Source organism: Lagopus leucura, unplaced genomic scaffold, assembly GCF_019238085.1.
Source record: "Lagopus leucura isolate 7727_CA_CO unplaced genomic scaffold, USGS_WTPT01 Super-Scaffold_806, whole genome shotgun sequence".
Lineage (NCBI taxonomy): Eukaryota > Metazoa > Chordata > Aves > Galliformes > Phasianidae > Lagopus > Lagopus leucura.
In genome coordinates, this window is record NW_024962260.1 from 2383961 (window position 1) to 2400231 (window position 16271).

The window sequence follows — 16271 nt, forward strand, 5'->3', positions numbered from 1 at the left end:
GATGGAGCTCAGCATTGATGATGAGGCTCACAGGCATCCTCAGGTGGCTGGTAACTCAGAGCCCATCCCCACGGCTGCTCCCTGTGCCCTGCTTGTGTAGGGTGGCCGTTGTTCCTGGGAGGTCCCTGCTGTCCTGCTCCGCCTGTTCCCTGCTCTCGTGTGGGGCACATGGAGCTCCCTGGCTTGCTGCTACCTCTTGCTTTCCCACTTGGCATTCCCACCATTTCCTGAGCAGCATTTCTATCTGTTGTCCGTGTCTCACCCCTTGTTCCTGCTTCTTGTTAATGAACTGGTAGTTTTGTTACGTTCCTGCAGCTGGCAGTACGAGGGCACTGTGCAAGATATGCTGAGGACAGCCAGATGAGCATCCCCAGACTGAGGAAGAGCTCTCAGGTGTGCTGCTGGCTTTCTTGGCTGTTTGTTGGCTTTGCTTCTGTTCTGAACATGGGCAGCCTTGGTTCCTGTAGAATCAGGGAGCAGTGGTGTGGGGGTAGTGCCGTCCCCCTGGAGTTCTGGGAGACACACACTGATGCTGAAACAAGAGCCCTCCCTTAGCCTTCAGTCTTCTGCTGGAGCCACATGCCCGGTGACCAGAGCCAGGTATCTTCCCCTCTCCTCAAAGTATTTCTTGTAAAGATGCATTTCAGCTAAAGGAGGAACTGAGTTACTTTTCCCAGGGTAGCAAAAGCATCTGGGCTGGGATTATAAAGCAGTCAGCTTGTTATGGAAGCCAGAGTCAGGACCTGGGGTCTGAACGAGCGTTGGAAAGCATTTCCAAGTGGGAGTTGCACTCTGCCATCCGTCATTTGTTCAGACGGAGAAGAGGGAGTCAGTGCGAGACATGGCAACTTCTTCCTCCCTGTCTCCAGCATTAATCTAAATGCCAAAAAGCAGACCTTGTGGAATGCACCAGCATTATTGAAAGCACTAGCCTCTAATTCCATATGGCATGAAAATATCCCCCAGGTAGTGTTTAACAGACACCCAGCACTGTCTCACAGCTTGTAGGTTAATGCAGCCAGCTTGGCTGTTTATTCATGCCGGTATTAGGCCATATTGAGGAGCCGTTGTGTTAGGCTGCCTAAGGTGACAAGAGAGCCCAGAGAGAGAGGAACGCGGCGGAGACGATCCGAATGCTGTGCTGGAAATTGTTTATTGAAAGGAAAGGATCATATTACACTCAATTTTTGCTGAGTTTATCTTGGTTTTTATCAGATTACACGCGGGATAACTCATCAATATTGTGATCCTGCTGACATGTAAGTGAGCCGCTGCATAATTCATGGCTGCTGCAGAGCTCCGGCAATGGGAGGCACATATTTAATTAGGCACTTCACCATTTCACTCTTTTGGAGCAGCTCTGGGATTGAGCCGTGGAGGTGGATGCTGCGGCACCTGGGCACTGCAGCAGAGGGGCTGTGCTGCACCTGGCTCCTCCCCAATGGGCAAACCTGCAACAGGTTCCTTGCAGCAACAGTGCTGAGTTCAGAGCAGAGCCTCGATTCATTAAATAACACTGTAGTAGGCAGAAAATGCAAAGAAAACTCAGTAATGGCCTGTTAATTTTTTAATGCCTTTATTGAGTAAGAGGCAAAATAACTAATTCTCTTCCCTGTGCAGAACAGTTCAGTGAATGAGCTCTTACAAAGTTTGCAGCAGGTCAGAATACCAGAGCTCTGATTCCTGTGCTGTGTTGGAATACAGGCAACTTTTGCAGCACTTTCCTTCCCTGGGCAATAAGGGAATATTACATCCTCTCTGCTGATTGCTATCTGCCCTCGTGAGGCTGCATCTCAGTACTCCAGAAAGCATTTGTTATATTTGTAAAGCAGGTTGAGCTATCTCATAGAACCCCGCCATAGAGTGGCTTAGGTTGGAGGAGACCTTAATGGTCACTCAGCCCCAACCCTCTGCTGTGGGTTCCTGCCCAAGGCCCCATCCATGGCCTGGGGCACCTCCAGGCATGGGGCATGGCCGACTACTGTGGGCTGTCCTGCTTACAGCCAGAGAGTCAGTCTGTCTGCCTGCCAGCACCTGTCTGTCCTGCATTGTTGTCAGCAAGAATGAAACTCCAAAAAGCTTTGGTTCTGCTTCCACAGATCCTGAAAGATTCCTGTGGATCAAGGTCTGGTGATGGCAGAAGAGGAAGCAAGGGCATTACCTTCTGCATGATGGTCAGCTTATGGGACGGGCATATTTTGACCTACACTGCAATGTTAGTGAGGTGAGGCATCGCTGGCCATGCGCTGGTTCATCAGCAGATGGGGCATCTCCAAATTGTCCCTATTGCATGCGGTGTTGTGGTGGGAACTGGTTTGATCTCAACACCTTTCTGCAGCAGTGACGTCCAGCGCTGAATTACATGTTCAAGGCTGTCTGTGCCTTCCCTTCTCTCATAGGCTATTCAAAAACGGATCGGGGATAGTGAGATTTTTTTTTTCCCCATTTTTGTGGTGCTCTCCTCCATTAATTTCCTGGTTGTAGTACATTACTCATGGATAATTAAGAGTGAGCTATTAATACAACATTTAATATTCAAGTGCAGTGAAGAGGAGAGAACAATAAGTCAAAGAATCATATACTACAAGACATTTTGGTTTGGTGATGAAATTTTTTTGCTGGCTTTGGCTATCAGAGCATAGTGCTGCTTCTATTTAAGTATGGTCGTGAGAACTTCATTTATTGATAGAATACAAATAGGACACTAAATCAGGGGAAGTGAATTTGAATTGCTGGCCATATATACAATTACGAATGAGATTGGCTACTTCTATCTAGTGTATCTTAAGTTAGGAGAATTATGTTAGAGATGGCTAAAGAGAGCTTAGAGTGTCTTAAAATTAATGAGATTGAAGTCTGTCTAGGAGAAGAAATTAATGCTAAAATGCAGCTCTAGCATTAGAGACTGTTTTAAAGAAGTGGTTGTGCTTTGCTCAGATGGAGAAATGCTGGGCTTGTAGGCTGTGCACCTGATAGTGTCAAATAAATATGTTTCAGCCTTCAATGCTTCTGTTTGCCCCATCATCTCCACACAGTGGGAATGAGTTCATTGCCCGTAATAGAGAGGAGAGTGAGGCTTGCAGTGCATGGCATTGCAGTGCCATAACGAAGTGCAGCATGGGGTTTTCCAGCCTTCTGCCTCTCTGGGTTCTGATGTTTGCTCCTGAGATGCAGTGGTTTTGACTGCCCCATGTCTGCAGAGCTGTGCTTTTCAAGGCAGGTTTTCAGGCTGCTGCTTCTTTGTAATGATGTGCCAAAAAGAGGAGGGTGCTGCTTTTCTGCTTGTGCCACAGATGCAGGGGTGTGCTTTGGAGATGAGGATGTCCACGTGCACACCCTGTGCAGCAGTGGTGACAGTGCACAGCTGGCTGTGCATCGCTATCTTTTGGGTGGGAGACACAAGTGGGCTTCAGAGGAGATGGGAGGTGAGCAATGCAGTGCAATGCAACACAATGCAATGCAACCCTGACTCTAACCCTACCCTGCAGCCACGAAGGTAGGAGCCTCAGCACAGCCGTGTCCTGCCTTGTGCAGCCTCAGCTGGGTGACAGCAATGCTGGGGCTGTGGTGGGAGGTGGCTCCTCCAGGCTGTGCTCGGGGGGTTTTGTGGAGATGGAGTGCGTAAAGATGCCACGAGTCAAGTACATGTAAAGGTTGCTATTTACAAGCAAGTAATTGTAAGAGTTAGCATGCAGCCAGCTGTGACACAGTGCAGGATATTGTTTGTATCCAGTCCATTTGCACACTGCAAGAAGGTGAGTCCATGCCCCCAGACAGAGCCACGATGCTGCTGCCTGCCAGCAAGCACCGACTGTGGTGCCTGGTTTGGCTGCATTGCCAGGCCAGATGTCTCCCTTTGGCATAAGGGGTTTGCAGCAAGAAGAGGGTGGCTCTTCTGGCTCTTGTGCACAGAGTTCCCATCAGATTTTGCATGTAGGGATGTCCCAGCGTGGGGTGTCTGATGATGAGGACAGATGCACCCAATCGCACCCACTTACATGTGCAAACACCACACGTATGTAAATACTCACACGTTATTTTGTTTGATGAGCTGAATAATTGGTTGTTTACAGATCGGAAAGGGTAAGTGTGCTTCTGACCTTTCTGCATGAGTGTTGTTTATAGTTAATAATGATGCTGCTAACTACGCCCATTCTGTTAATGGGGCTGTTCTCTCCTACGGGCAGCCTCTGTGCACTCTGAATCCTAAATACAATACTAGGTCCCTAAAAAAAAAAAAAAAAAAAAAAAAAAAAAAAAGGATCCCAACCATTCTGAAATGGGGGATGTAATTAAACATAGGCACTATATTGATTCCTAATTAAGCAGCAACAAAACAAATTATTTGCTGGTACAATAAAAACGTTGTCAGAGTGTTGACAGTATTTAGGCAGAAAGCTTTCCCCAGTCCATTGTGCACACACATTTATACGTGTCATACAAATAGCTGCATTTGTCAGTAGAGCCGCCCACTGGAAAATTGCGTTTGCATCTTTGGGGATGAGGCTGAGCAGAGCAGCACCGCTTTGCTGTAGTTTCTCCATTTCTTGAGGCTGAAGCAGCGTGAGCGCGTGTGTGAAGCCGAGAGCAGGAATCTGGGGGAGGGGAAGGGTTTCAGCAAACATTTCCTTACCAAAACAGCCCTGACCTTTGCGGTGCTGGAGCTGTCTGATACAACAGGCTGAACCTTTCCAGACAAGAGCTCCGACCTGAAATGCTTCAGAGCAGAATTGATGGCCGCCGCTTTGGCCCCGCTGTTTACATCCAGTGCTCGCTTGGCCGCTGATGCGAGGGAAGGAGAGGGGCTCATCTTGGTCATGAATGAGAGGGCCTGCTTTTCTGCGCTGGGGGCTGAACGCTGTTAATTGAAGCTGAGCAAGGAGTGCGTTTGCTGTTCCTGCAGCGCATCGCTGGCGGCATGGGGAGCCGCTCAGTGAACGGGCGGCCGGGCGGGAGGAGATGCTGCTGTTTGTGTGTCCTGTGGTGAATAAAATTAATCAACTCTTTATGTCTGAATGACAGCCCAGGGACTGCACTCGTGCTGTAGCTCGGTGTGGAGTGGCTTCATCCCAGTGCAGGTCCTCTGGGGCCTGGAGCTTTCGATTCATTAGTTGTCAGGCTTGTAGGTGGATTCTGCATTAGGCCTTTAATTTAGTGTATTGCCATGGGCTACTGACCACATGACACTGCTCAAATGTGAGCAAATCTAACGAGGATCCGGGACTGCTCTTTAATTTGGTGAGAATAACAGAGTGAATAGGGGCCCAGAGACTGTTAATCATAAAGCAAAACTAGTTGAAACCAGGTCAGTTGGTGCTGATTTTCAGTGTAATGTGGATGGAGAAGTCGGTGATGGAGCTGGAGCCGTGGCTGTTGCATATGGCCCCACTGCCAGGCGGGGAGCTGAGCCCTCATCCCTGAGCCTGGGGACACTGTGAGTGGTGTCCCCTCTTATGGGAAGCACCACCAGGCCCAGCCACCAGCAGGAGCATGCTGTTGTTCTTACCTTGTTTGCTCCTCATGCTAAGCACCATCCAGTCCCTACAGTTAGATTTGTTTCGTACAATAAACAAAGTCATGCTGCTCTCCTGCTGGCTGTTCCTGGACGAGGTGCTACTCCCCTCTGCATGAATCACACGGATTTATTGCCTTATACTGGAGCGGTGCCTGAGCTCGGCTGGTTTCTTTAAATCTTTTTTGGAGAAGGGTGAGCTCTGGGAGAGGGGGCACAGAAATCCTCTGTAGTAATTCCTGTTGACTGCAGTGACCAGTGAGGCAGAACTGATCAACTGCAGGCTTCCCTGCTGCTGAACTCTGCCAACAAAGTGCTTACATCTGCTTTTACGCTAATGGGAACTTTATGGACTGGTTTCCCCCCACAAGGAGCGAATTCCAGCAAGGTCAAAATCCAGAAAGTTGCCACTTGACACCAGCAGTGAAGCCCTGAGCCAGTTGGAGGAGACAAGGTTGCACAGAGAATCTTCTTGGGGTATGAGAGCTAACATTATCACATGCAACTGATAGGCTGGAGCCCTCCCAAATGCTCTTGCTGCCATCCCGCTCCTGGGCTGCACCACCCCTGGCTTAGTCCCCATGACTGCTGTGGGGAGCAGAAGGCTTTCTCTGGCCCGGTTTGGGAGCAGCAGCTCTGCAGTAACCTGCCAGCCACCAGCCCTGAAAGGCTTTCCCTGTGCAGGCATTCCCAAGGGCACATCATGGGGCACAGAGGGGAGAGCTGCTCCAAGCACATGCCTACTTGGCGATATGGATAAGCAGTGACACAGTAGAGGGAGGCTTTGGGTGCAGAGCTGTTGGCAACTCTGACTTTGGGGTGCTGCTTGCTGTATGCCACCAGCTGTGATGTTGGAAGGCTTGCTGTAGATGTGGACTTCCTAGGCTCAATTTGCACACGGTATCCTGGAGCAGGAGCTCACAGCAGGAGGATGGCACAGGGGCAGCTGGCAGGCAGCCTGCCTGTTATCTATGCACAGAGCCACAAACGTTCGTGCTGTGGGTGTGTTGGATACCAAAAATGTGCAATGATTGCTTTAAGAGTATGTATCTTTTTGAGTGTAATAAATGACCATTCCGCATTAATGTTTATTAAGGTGATGAATACTTTAATTTGTGTGGCAGAGAGTTTACAGAAATGTAACTTGCATCTACACGAGAGTCACCGTTCATTTTTCAGGAAATATAATCAGTCCAGACAAGGCGTGCTGAATTGTGGCCTGCAGAATGTGATAGATTATGGATGGTCTCTGATTAGCTGTCTCTTTTTTAATCTAACGTCGCAGAGGCCTAATTGCTTTGACTTTGACTGAACAGGAGATGGTTCCCTTAGTGGTGCCCGTGGAGCTGTGCCTTGGGCATGGCCTCCCCTGTGCCAGGATGTGCACCCCAGGGTGCTTGCTGTGGTTCTGTGCCACACGGGGTGCTGGTCTCCTTGCTCCTAAACCTACAGCCTTAGCAGCAGGGTGAGCTGAGCCTCAGCCATGCATCATCCCCCCTCTCCTCCCACTGCACTCTGCTGTGACGGCTGCCTTCCAACCAGGGGAGAGGCGATTTCAGAGCAGGCAGCAGTGAATGAATTCTGTTTTTCTCAAGCATTTAGTGTTGCTTTCAGTTTGCTTTGATGATGCCTTCTCACAACTAGTGTAAACAGACTGCGCAACAGGGAGCACTCACATGTGTACAAGAAGCTGCACATGAAAGGCAGAGGCATCTTGAAAGCCATAATAACGCTGAGTGCCAGTTAAAGGATTTGTCACTAAGAGCACTTTACAGATAGAAAGAACTTATTAACTAGTGTGACTAACAGCTTGCAAGGTTTAATTGATGTGTTTGTTGTCCTTTTATATCTCTCCCCCTCGTCTTCCTCTTGGCACCGGCTCCAGCAGCAGCCTCTCAGCTCACTGAAGGGGTACCAGCACGGAAGCCAGGGCAGTGCCCTGCTCCTGTGGTTGGGCTGGGGCTGCTCAGATCCCTGGAGCTGCTCCACACCATCCTGTTCCCAGCCAGGAGCTGAGGCCGGGCTTATTTTCTTGCTCCAGGTTCTGTTATTCCTCCCTAAGTGACGTTGAGTTTTTGAAGATAAAGCTTTTCAATGCATGAATAGTATGGATAATTAATGTTTCTGCCAGACAGACCACTCATCTCAAGATTGATTGACTATTAAGGTCATAACGCAGCAGCCACCCACACGCAGCAAACAGTCTAATGTTAGACTTCAGCTTAAGCTGAGAGTTGGTCAGCTGTCCACGGTCACAGTGGGGGCTTCCAGTCATCTGTCAGCGAGTGATTGATTGATGTGGACACCTTCCAATCTTATTCTGATTATTCTCAGCAGCTTGCCTGGTGGCCATTTTTCAGGAGTTGGCAGCATTCAGACCTCCAAGACTCAATGCAGCGACTGCGTGGAGGTTAACCCCTTCCTTTGATCCAAAATGGCTTTGTGATGGGCAGCGATTGCAGCACACCAGGGAGGGGCTGTGTTTATGAGCCCTGCTTACAGAAAGCACTGGGAAGCTCCCTGTGACCTCATGCGAGAGCCATGCTTTGACTTTCAGACATTTCTAATTAACTTGGCCTGAGTAAAGCTGCAAACAGAAGATCTGCAGCAAACCCATCTGGAATAGAGCAGATGCAGTGCTTTGTATCCCCACTCCTTATCGGGCTGTCTTCTGTGGGTAGTTTAATGTGCCACAAAATAAACTGTTCACCAACACCCTGGCAAATTCTAGTAGTTCAGGTGGGAGTGAGTTTGGTTTTCGGAGGGGGGGAAAAATGTAGATGTAATTGTTCTGGTATCAGAAAGAGCCCTGCTGATAAGGATAGCTCCTGGTTCCATGCCCACTGGGAGAAAGCCTGGGTGCCTTCTTTATGTGCTCATGAAGATGACTTAAATACAGCTGTAATATTTTATGCATGTATTATATTTGTGCACATACATATCATTCGGACAGTGAAATAACAGTTATGTATGCTGCATAGTGTATGTTTATAACATAGAAGCATATTGTAGAAGGTATTGGGTTTTTCTTTGGTAGCAGGAATGTAATGGAGATTTCCATTTTCTTTTATATTTTTCAGTGGTTTTTAGTTTAAGTGTTTTTGAGGGTGCTGCCACCTGGCTTGTTCATCTTCCCATTCACTTCCCATCCATGACTTTAGCATTCATAACGTACCTAAGAATCCTGCCATGGGGAAACATCAAGAGCCTTTTCTCCTCCAAGAGTTATATCTTTATGTAACTCAAGTGCACCATTGCATTTTTATGGCGCAATCTAAATGCTGTAACTTAGCAGAGCTGGCTATTGTGCACGACAAGAGAGCTGTGCTGGGTGCTGGTGCATTGGCATGCATTCATCAGGATCCCAGCACAGCCTTGAGGCCCTTCTTGGGCCATAGCAACTGGCTGCACTTTCTTTTCATGGAAGATGCTGCTTTAGGATGATGGTCCAGGGGCCCTGAATGCCAGCATCTCTGCAGACACAGGCTCTGAAGCCCCACCAAGCTGCTGTTAGGCAAGCTTCCATAACTCTTGCTGAGTTTTGCTAACCCACTCTGCTCTCCATCCATTACAGGTTGTGATTCAACCCAGAGCCATGTGGACGCCCTCCCAGCTGGCATCCCCAGGCAACACCATGCTGCCCTTGGTGCCATTTGCCTCCTGAACTCCAAGGACTATCTCCTGGCTCACAGCTGGGCAGGCTCCCACTCAGAGCTGCTGCACTTGGCAGGCTCACTGGCAGCAGCACTCACCTGCACCTAAGTGAGGGCACGAGGCCCAGATGCCTACTAGACCTGGTTGGTCCTGGCAGGAGACAGGATGGACAGGAATGTCAAGCCTTTGTCCACAGGTAGGTGCACTGTGGTCACGGTGATGGAGAGAGTGAGGGAGGGTGTGTTCAGGTTGTAAGGTGTATACTGGGGGTGTGTTGCACACTGAGAGGGCTGATTCAGTTGCATAAATGCCACCAGCCTGCTGCTTTCACAGAGATTGACTCCCAGAGGTGTTCTCTGGAGAGAGGGTGCACAGCACAGAGTGATGGAGATGCTGACCAACCCTTCCTGAGCTCAGGACTCTCTCCTTATCCAGCAGTGATGCAGATGGAGTAGCAGCAACAGCAGCAAGGTTCTTCCTGAGCTGCGCTCCTGTTCAGCCTCTAAGGTCACAGTGGGCTGGGTCTGGGAGGCAGGGACCTGGCCAGGTACATCCAGCTGTGGCAAATGCATCCCTGTGTGGCTCCCCAAGAAGGGCCATGCAGGGTTTTATCCCCAGCCCAGCCTGGGCTCAACATGGAGAATGGGGCTGGCAGGGCTGCACTGGGGAGGGAATGGAGTAACCTGCAGCTGGAGAAGCTGAGGCAGGGGTCTGAAATGCCATGTGCTCTCTGCAGAGTTCTTCTAGGGTGCAGCAGTGCCGTGAGCCCCCTAAGGGTTCTGAGTGCTGCATGGAAAAGAAGTTCTTCTAAGGGCAAGAATTTGTCACCGGGGGTCTTCATGCCAGCACCATGGCCTTCCCCTTTTCTCTGTGCACCCCATGCTTCTGCTTGTGTGTTTAGCTCCTGCTTGGTCTGGTGTGGAGGTCCTTGTGGATCAAGGGAAAGGCCTGTGATAGTAAGAGAGTGGGTCCATCAAATGCAAGTGGGTTCATTTTGTCCATGGAGATGTGTTGTCTTTCCTTCGCGACCTACCAGTGGTCACCCCTGCTTGGTGCAGCACAGGATCTCAGGCATTTTCTGTAAAAGTTCTCTGCTATCATCAGCATTAACAGCTGGGAGATGCAAAGTGCTCTGGGATTGCCATGAAGTGTAGTGGAAGTGTGGGAGATGATGAATCCCCGTCTCCAGGAGAGAGATGGTAGAGCTGCTCATTTACCTTTGTTAGGCAGCAAGCAGATTGCATGGGCACAGCCATGCCGTGGTGAAGAACTGAAGGCCCAGCAGTGCCTGCTGACAGCTCCAGCTCAACAGGGGGTGGGGGATTTCCCTGCAGCAGCCCCAAACCATGGATCCAGAGCAGTGCTTGTGGTGTGAACTCTTGACTCACGGAATGAACCTCTGCGGTGCAATGGTGAGGGCTTGCCAAGATATCTCCTGCAACTCATTACCCAAAGAAGAGAAGTACCACATATTTACTTCTCCCCTTCTGATCTGTGAGATGCCACTGCAGTGATTACAACTTTTTTTTCCTGTTTTGTTTTTTTCTCTGAATGTGTGAATGCACTCAATTCAAGGTTAACCTCTTCATTAAGTCACACAAGTCTGACAAAGAGTTTAAATCACCACGGAGAGCAAAACAGTCACCTGCCCTAGCCAAAAAACCTGAGGCTGTGCAGATTCTTCTCCCAGTCCCTGCAGAGCAGCTCCCAATGGTGCTGGGTTGCTCGCTGTGGATCTGGTGGCAGTGTTGTGTCCTTGGAGCCCAGCTCATGCTGCTCCTACTGCCATTCGTTGTGAGTGCTGTGCAGAGGGCTGTGAACGAGGGCTGCTGTGTGGTGTTCCATCACATCCACACATCTTGGTGTCCCCACGGTGTGAGCGTGGCCGGTGTGACTTTGGGGCTCCTCCTGAGGCAGTGCTGGTCTAAAAACACTGATGAAAAGCTGATTAATCCTTGTAAGCGAGCAGCGATAGCTTCTCTCCAGAACTGAAGAGATTACCACTGATTTGTCATCCTGATTGTTTCAAAGAGAGGTGCAATTAGTTGCTCTAATTTAGCTCGCTGAGTGGCATGACAACTGAGATGTAATCAGGAGTTCCGCACACAACGCAGCCACCGATGGGTGCAGCTGTGCCCACCACCATTTTGCACGCTGAGGGTGGGCTCAAAATGGTGGAGCACTGTGTGCTTGTGCCCCTCCAGCTGCATCAGCCAAAGTGTGTGTGCTCGACTCTGAGATCCTGAGGATCTGAGGACCCTAGAGGATGCTGAGCACACCTTTGCCAGGTGCAATAAAATTAATACTAGCTATAGGAGAGGGTGCACTTTGTGCTTGAGGCCCCATCTGAGACCAGTTGTTGGTTTGGAAGAGGAGCCGAGCTGCAAAGGGAAGCGTGGGGCACCCTGTGGGCTGACACTCTACTCCAGGCAGAGGGGAGGGAACACAGTGGTTGTATGTCCATTTCCAGCAAAACAAAAGAATTCAAAATGAACAGAATAAAGGCGATGCTTTAAAAACAAAAATGGTCTCTGGCTGTTTCTTGGTTTGAAGCTTTTTTTTTTTTTCTTCCTCTCCCAGGGAAGAAGGCATTTTGTTTGCAGAGCGAGCTGGCCGTGCTCGCCATGCCATGGCTGCGTGCAGGCTCCTAGCCAAGCATGGTGCAGCTGCAGGGTTCGTGTTCTCCGTGTCACCCCAAGGTCGTGCATCGCCCCAGCCCCTCTGCTTGGCCATCAGCTGTTGTCCACCACAGGGCAAGCAGTCCTGTTCCTGCTTCCCCAGTGGTGGTGACACCTCAAGGGGACATGGTGGCAGCTCCTGCCCTGCACTGTGCCCAAATCCTGGTGCCAGGTGTGCCAAGCCACACAAGTGCCAACAATGGGGACATGTTCCTGTTGTCTTACCCAGCCTGGTCAAGGTTGGGCCCTGTGACCTGGCTGAGGGGACACGCTGGCACGGAGAGCACGAGGCCATTTAAAAGTGTTCCTGCTCCCCTCTGCTAAATATAAGCCCCAGTAGGAAGCCTACCTCTCACTGGTTTTATGTTTCTTGCCTCTGCCTCTGTGCTCCCTGTGCCTGGCAGCAGGCCCAGCTGTCTCCAAGCCTAAGATGAAAATACCCTTGCAAATCCCACTCATAAAAATACCTGCTGTATTCCCAAAACATGCCTGAGATAGCTTCCAGAGAGGATGGGGAGCTAAAATAAGATGCATGAGCTCAGAGCCCCATTTTCCACTGGCCCCGGCGCTCCCTGTGGCTGCAGCACACAGAGCTATGGACTGAAATGGAAGTGCTGTAGCATGAGGTGGCTGTTAGCTGCAACTGTGTGGGCAGCATGAGTGCTGCTGCCCCCAAGAACCTCCTGTGCACCGGCAAGCATGCGGGGTGCTGGCTGGGGGGTGCAGGGTGCTGCCTGTAGGGTGCTGTCTGTGGGGTTTTACCATCAGGGCATTTTTGGGAACTGCATAGTGCTGCTCTTGTGAGATTCTTACTCCCTATGGAAAAACTCTGAGCAACAGAGCACAGAGGGAGAGAAGCCTCCAGGGCTCAGCACAGTGCTGTCCCACTGGCTGGCAGGACAAGGGCAGTGCAGGGCAGTGTATTGGGTTGTGCAGCCCGGTGCCCCTGCCATAACATTATTGCTTGGCGCCTCTGGGATGCTCTGCATTATTTGGCAGGGCAAATGCTTTCCTATCTCTTTGGACAATTACTTTCTGAATCTCATTTAACACCGGGATGGATGGCAATATTCAAAGTTAACCACTCCACTTGCATTGCCTTATATGTCAGCAAGTGCTACTTAATGATCTGTGAATGGAGGGAATGCTGGGAATGGGACGGACTGCGAGTGAAATATCTATCCGGAGTCTATAAATAATGCAGCCTCTTTATGCTTTGCACGGTTTGGAGCTTCATGGGAGGAGCATCTCCCTGCTCTGACTGGAAGAGCCTGCAAGTGATTTGGGAATGAAACAAAGGCGATGAAATGCAAGGAGAGGAAGCATTTAGTTTCTGAAATACCTTGTAAATGTGCATCTGCCCTTCTGGTCAACTCTTTGGCCCACAAGCACCAGGGCACGTCCCCAATACGGCCAAGCACCGAGCGACCATGAAGGCACCCAAAGGAGCCCAGGGATGGCAGCTTTGAGGCTTCCAATGCACGGGGAGTTCCTGGTTGGGAATGGGTCAAATAGGTTCAGTTCATTACAGGATACGTTTCTGCCATAAACAAATATTCTGTCACCGCTCTGCATCTCTTCTGAAATGTACTGTGCACGGCACTCGTGATGACATCTGTGTAATTAATAACTGCAGAGCGGGAACGAGCCGGCGGTGCACCAGCGCCGCAGTGATTGGGAATGCTCAGCCCGGTGTTATCTGCTGCTGAGCAGGTGGAGCAGCCACGGTGTGGGGCTCACTGCTGGGCCGTGCCTGGCTTTTATTTTTAACACCCTGCTCCCAGGCGGTGACAAGGCTTCGCTAAGTGAGGTAATAGCCAATTGATTTTGTTCCGTTTTGCAGTGGGCAGTAATAAATCACGCGGCTTGTCAGGGGGTGTTTCATGTTTTCAGTGAGAGTGTGCCAGCAATTAACCATCAGAAAGCTCTTGTGGCTCTGCTCTTGAGGACGTGGCTGCGGCCTGAAACTCAGGAATGCGAGGCCCTTCGCCACCAGCATGGAGTGGCAGTGGTGGAGATTTACGGGGGGGTTTATTTCCAGGCTCTGTGGAGGACAGAGAGCTCATTGATGGATGAGCTGCAGCAGCACCGCCCTGCAGAGAGGGGGCACGGGGAGGTCCCCGTCCCCAACCCTGTATGTAGGGACGTGGTGGGACATGTCAGGAGCTCAATGCAGGGGAAGGGGACACGGGTGCTCGGCAGCTGTTGGGGCAGGAATCCCCTCTCCCATCAACTGCCCCGAGTTCTGCAGCCCCATTGTGTTGGCATGGACTTGTGTGCTGCACTGGATGTGGAGAAAGGAGAGCGGGACAAAGGCTGGAACCCGAAGTCCACCTTTGTGTCAACTCTGCTTTATCCAGTGCTCTGGCTGGGTGGGTGCATAGGCACTGCTGGAAGGAGATGCACACTGGCACAGCACTGTAGTGCAGTGCTCCGGTGTGGTGCTCCAACACAGTGCTGAGCTGGGCTCTGCACTGCAGACACCAGATAGCACAGCTGCAGCCCAGCTAAGTGGGGAGCACAATTGCAGCCCCAGCTCAGGGAAACCCAGGGCACTGCAGCCACACAGTTCAAGCTGCAGAGCTCACCCCGCTGCTGCATCCTTGCTATGCTCCAGTGAGTGATGCTGGGGCCATCCCCATCCTGCTTGGGTCCCATGTGGGCTGAGGAATGCACGGATGACGGTGGGCAGTTGTGTATAGCAGGGTCCTTGCAGCTCGCTCCCTTCCCCCCAAACTCTGTCTTGATGATTCCCAGATGGTAGTCGCTCTGCTTTTATTTCTCCTAACCTTTGTTGCTCTGGAAAGGCAGAGCACAGAGTCAGAGATAGAGGACGGGGTGAGGGCAGCGGTGGGGAGGGTCGGGACCCAGGGGAATAATGCTGATCTCAAAGCCGGGCCTTTCATTGCCTCATTTGCATTTGGAAATAAGGAGTGACTGCTTTGCATTCAGGGCTGGAAGGCAGCCAGGCCCGGGAGGGAATAAATGGGAGCAAGTGGTCAATTGATCCCCAATCAGAATGAGGAAATTATCTGTAGGGTTACCGCTCTCCTGCTTTGTGTCATGGGGCACTTTGGCTACAAAAGAGCCCTTTCCCGAAGGTTGCTGGCTTCCCACATCAGCCGAGGTCCTTCTGTAACTTTCAGGCACTACCAGGGCTGAGAACAATGAGTTGAAGCTCCTTGTGCCACTTCAAAGCCTGAATAAAGCAGGAACTTTTGAAAGGATGTTGTTTAGCTCACCTTGATCTCCTCTGCTATCCCACTGGGTGCTGCCACCGTGTGCGTCCTCCAGCTGCTTGTTATGTGCAATTACTTTTATTTTCAGGGGCTTGAGATAGAATAAATAAGTTAATATTTTATTTGGCGATGATGCCTTTACTCTTCTTGAATCGAATGGAAGAGCGACATTAAGAGGAGAAAATTAATTCCTAAAGTTTTTGTCCCCTAACTCCCACCGCCACCTGCACTGAAGTCACAATGCAGCCTCACACGCTGCAAATCCATCCTGCAGGGGCACAGGACCATGTGTGTGTGCATGGCACTGCCCCGTGTGGGCCCCCTGCCCCGCTCTGCTGGCACTGCCCCAGCCATGACTGGGCTGCCTGCCCAGTGAGACCAGTTTCCCCATTGGCACCGGCTGCTTCCACTCTGCGGCTCTGCGGGAGGTGCCGTCCTGCTGGTCCTGGCGCCCCGCAGCGTGGCGAGGAAAGGAGCTGAATGTTTTCATGGAAAAAAACAGCTGAAATTTCATGGGTTGGCTATGGGTTAAAATTCCAGATTTGACGCTTTTGTCACGGAGCTTTGGCCAGCAAAAAGCCGTGGAGAGATCCCAGCGAGTGCCAGCGAGTGCCGTGTCGTGCCCGCTCCTGCCAGGGCTGCTCTCATCTCATTGGTGTCAGCCCATATCCCCAGGGCTGCCGTGCCAGGACCAAGCCTGTACCCCATGGAGTCTCCTGGTGCCCCACAGGAGTGGTGCTGCGGTGCTGTGCGGCGCTCAGGGGGCTCCCCAGGGATGCACTCGTGGATGGGAAAGGCAGCCCTCCCTCCCAGAAAGCTCCCAACATTTTTGTGATTTCATGGGAACTTTAGGAAAGCAGGATGCCTTGCACACAGCCTGGCGGAGAGAAGCACAGTTCACAGGGTTTGCATGGGAGAGTGGCATTTCATGGGTCCCTGGACATGCTGTGAGCCAGGTACTGTGCTTGGAGAACCACCTGGCTGCAGGGAGGACATGTGGCTCGTGGCAGAGATGCTGCACGTGTTGGAGGGGACATCCTGATAGAGCGGTGTGGGAGCCTGAGAACAAACAGGTGAAAAAGGATGGGTGAAGCTTTTTTTGATGACCGGCATCGCTGGATGTGAAGGCGCTGTGATACAGCCTGCTCACATTCCTTCCTGTTACACCTTCTATGGTTTTGTTTTTCT

At 50.9% G+C, this 16271-nt stretch overlaps 1 long non-coding RNA gene across 1 annotated transcript; it reads left to right on the top strand.

Annotated features, from left to right (window-relative positions):
• Positions 1-379: 379 nt before the first annotated feature.
• On the top strand, positions 380-11402 carry LOC122177020. The gene is made up of 4 exons (XR_006177902.1): positions 380-393; positions 2100-2224; positions 9087-9362; positions 10393-11402. It is a non-coding gene; the product is annotated as an uncharacterized LOC122177020 (long non-coding RNA).
• Positions 11403-16271: the final 4869 nt, after the last annotated feature.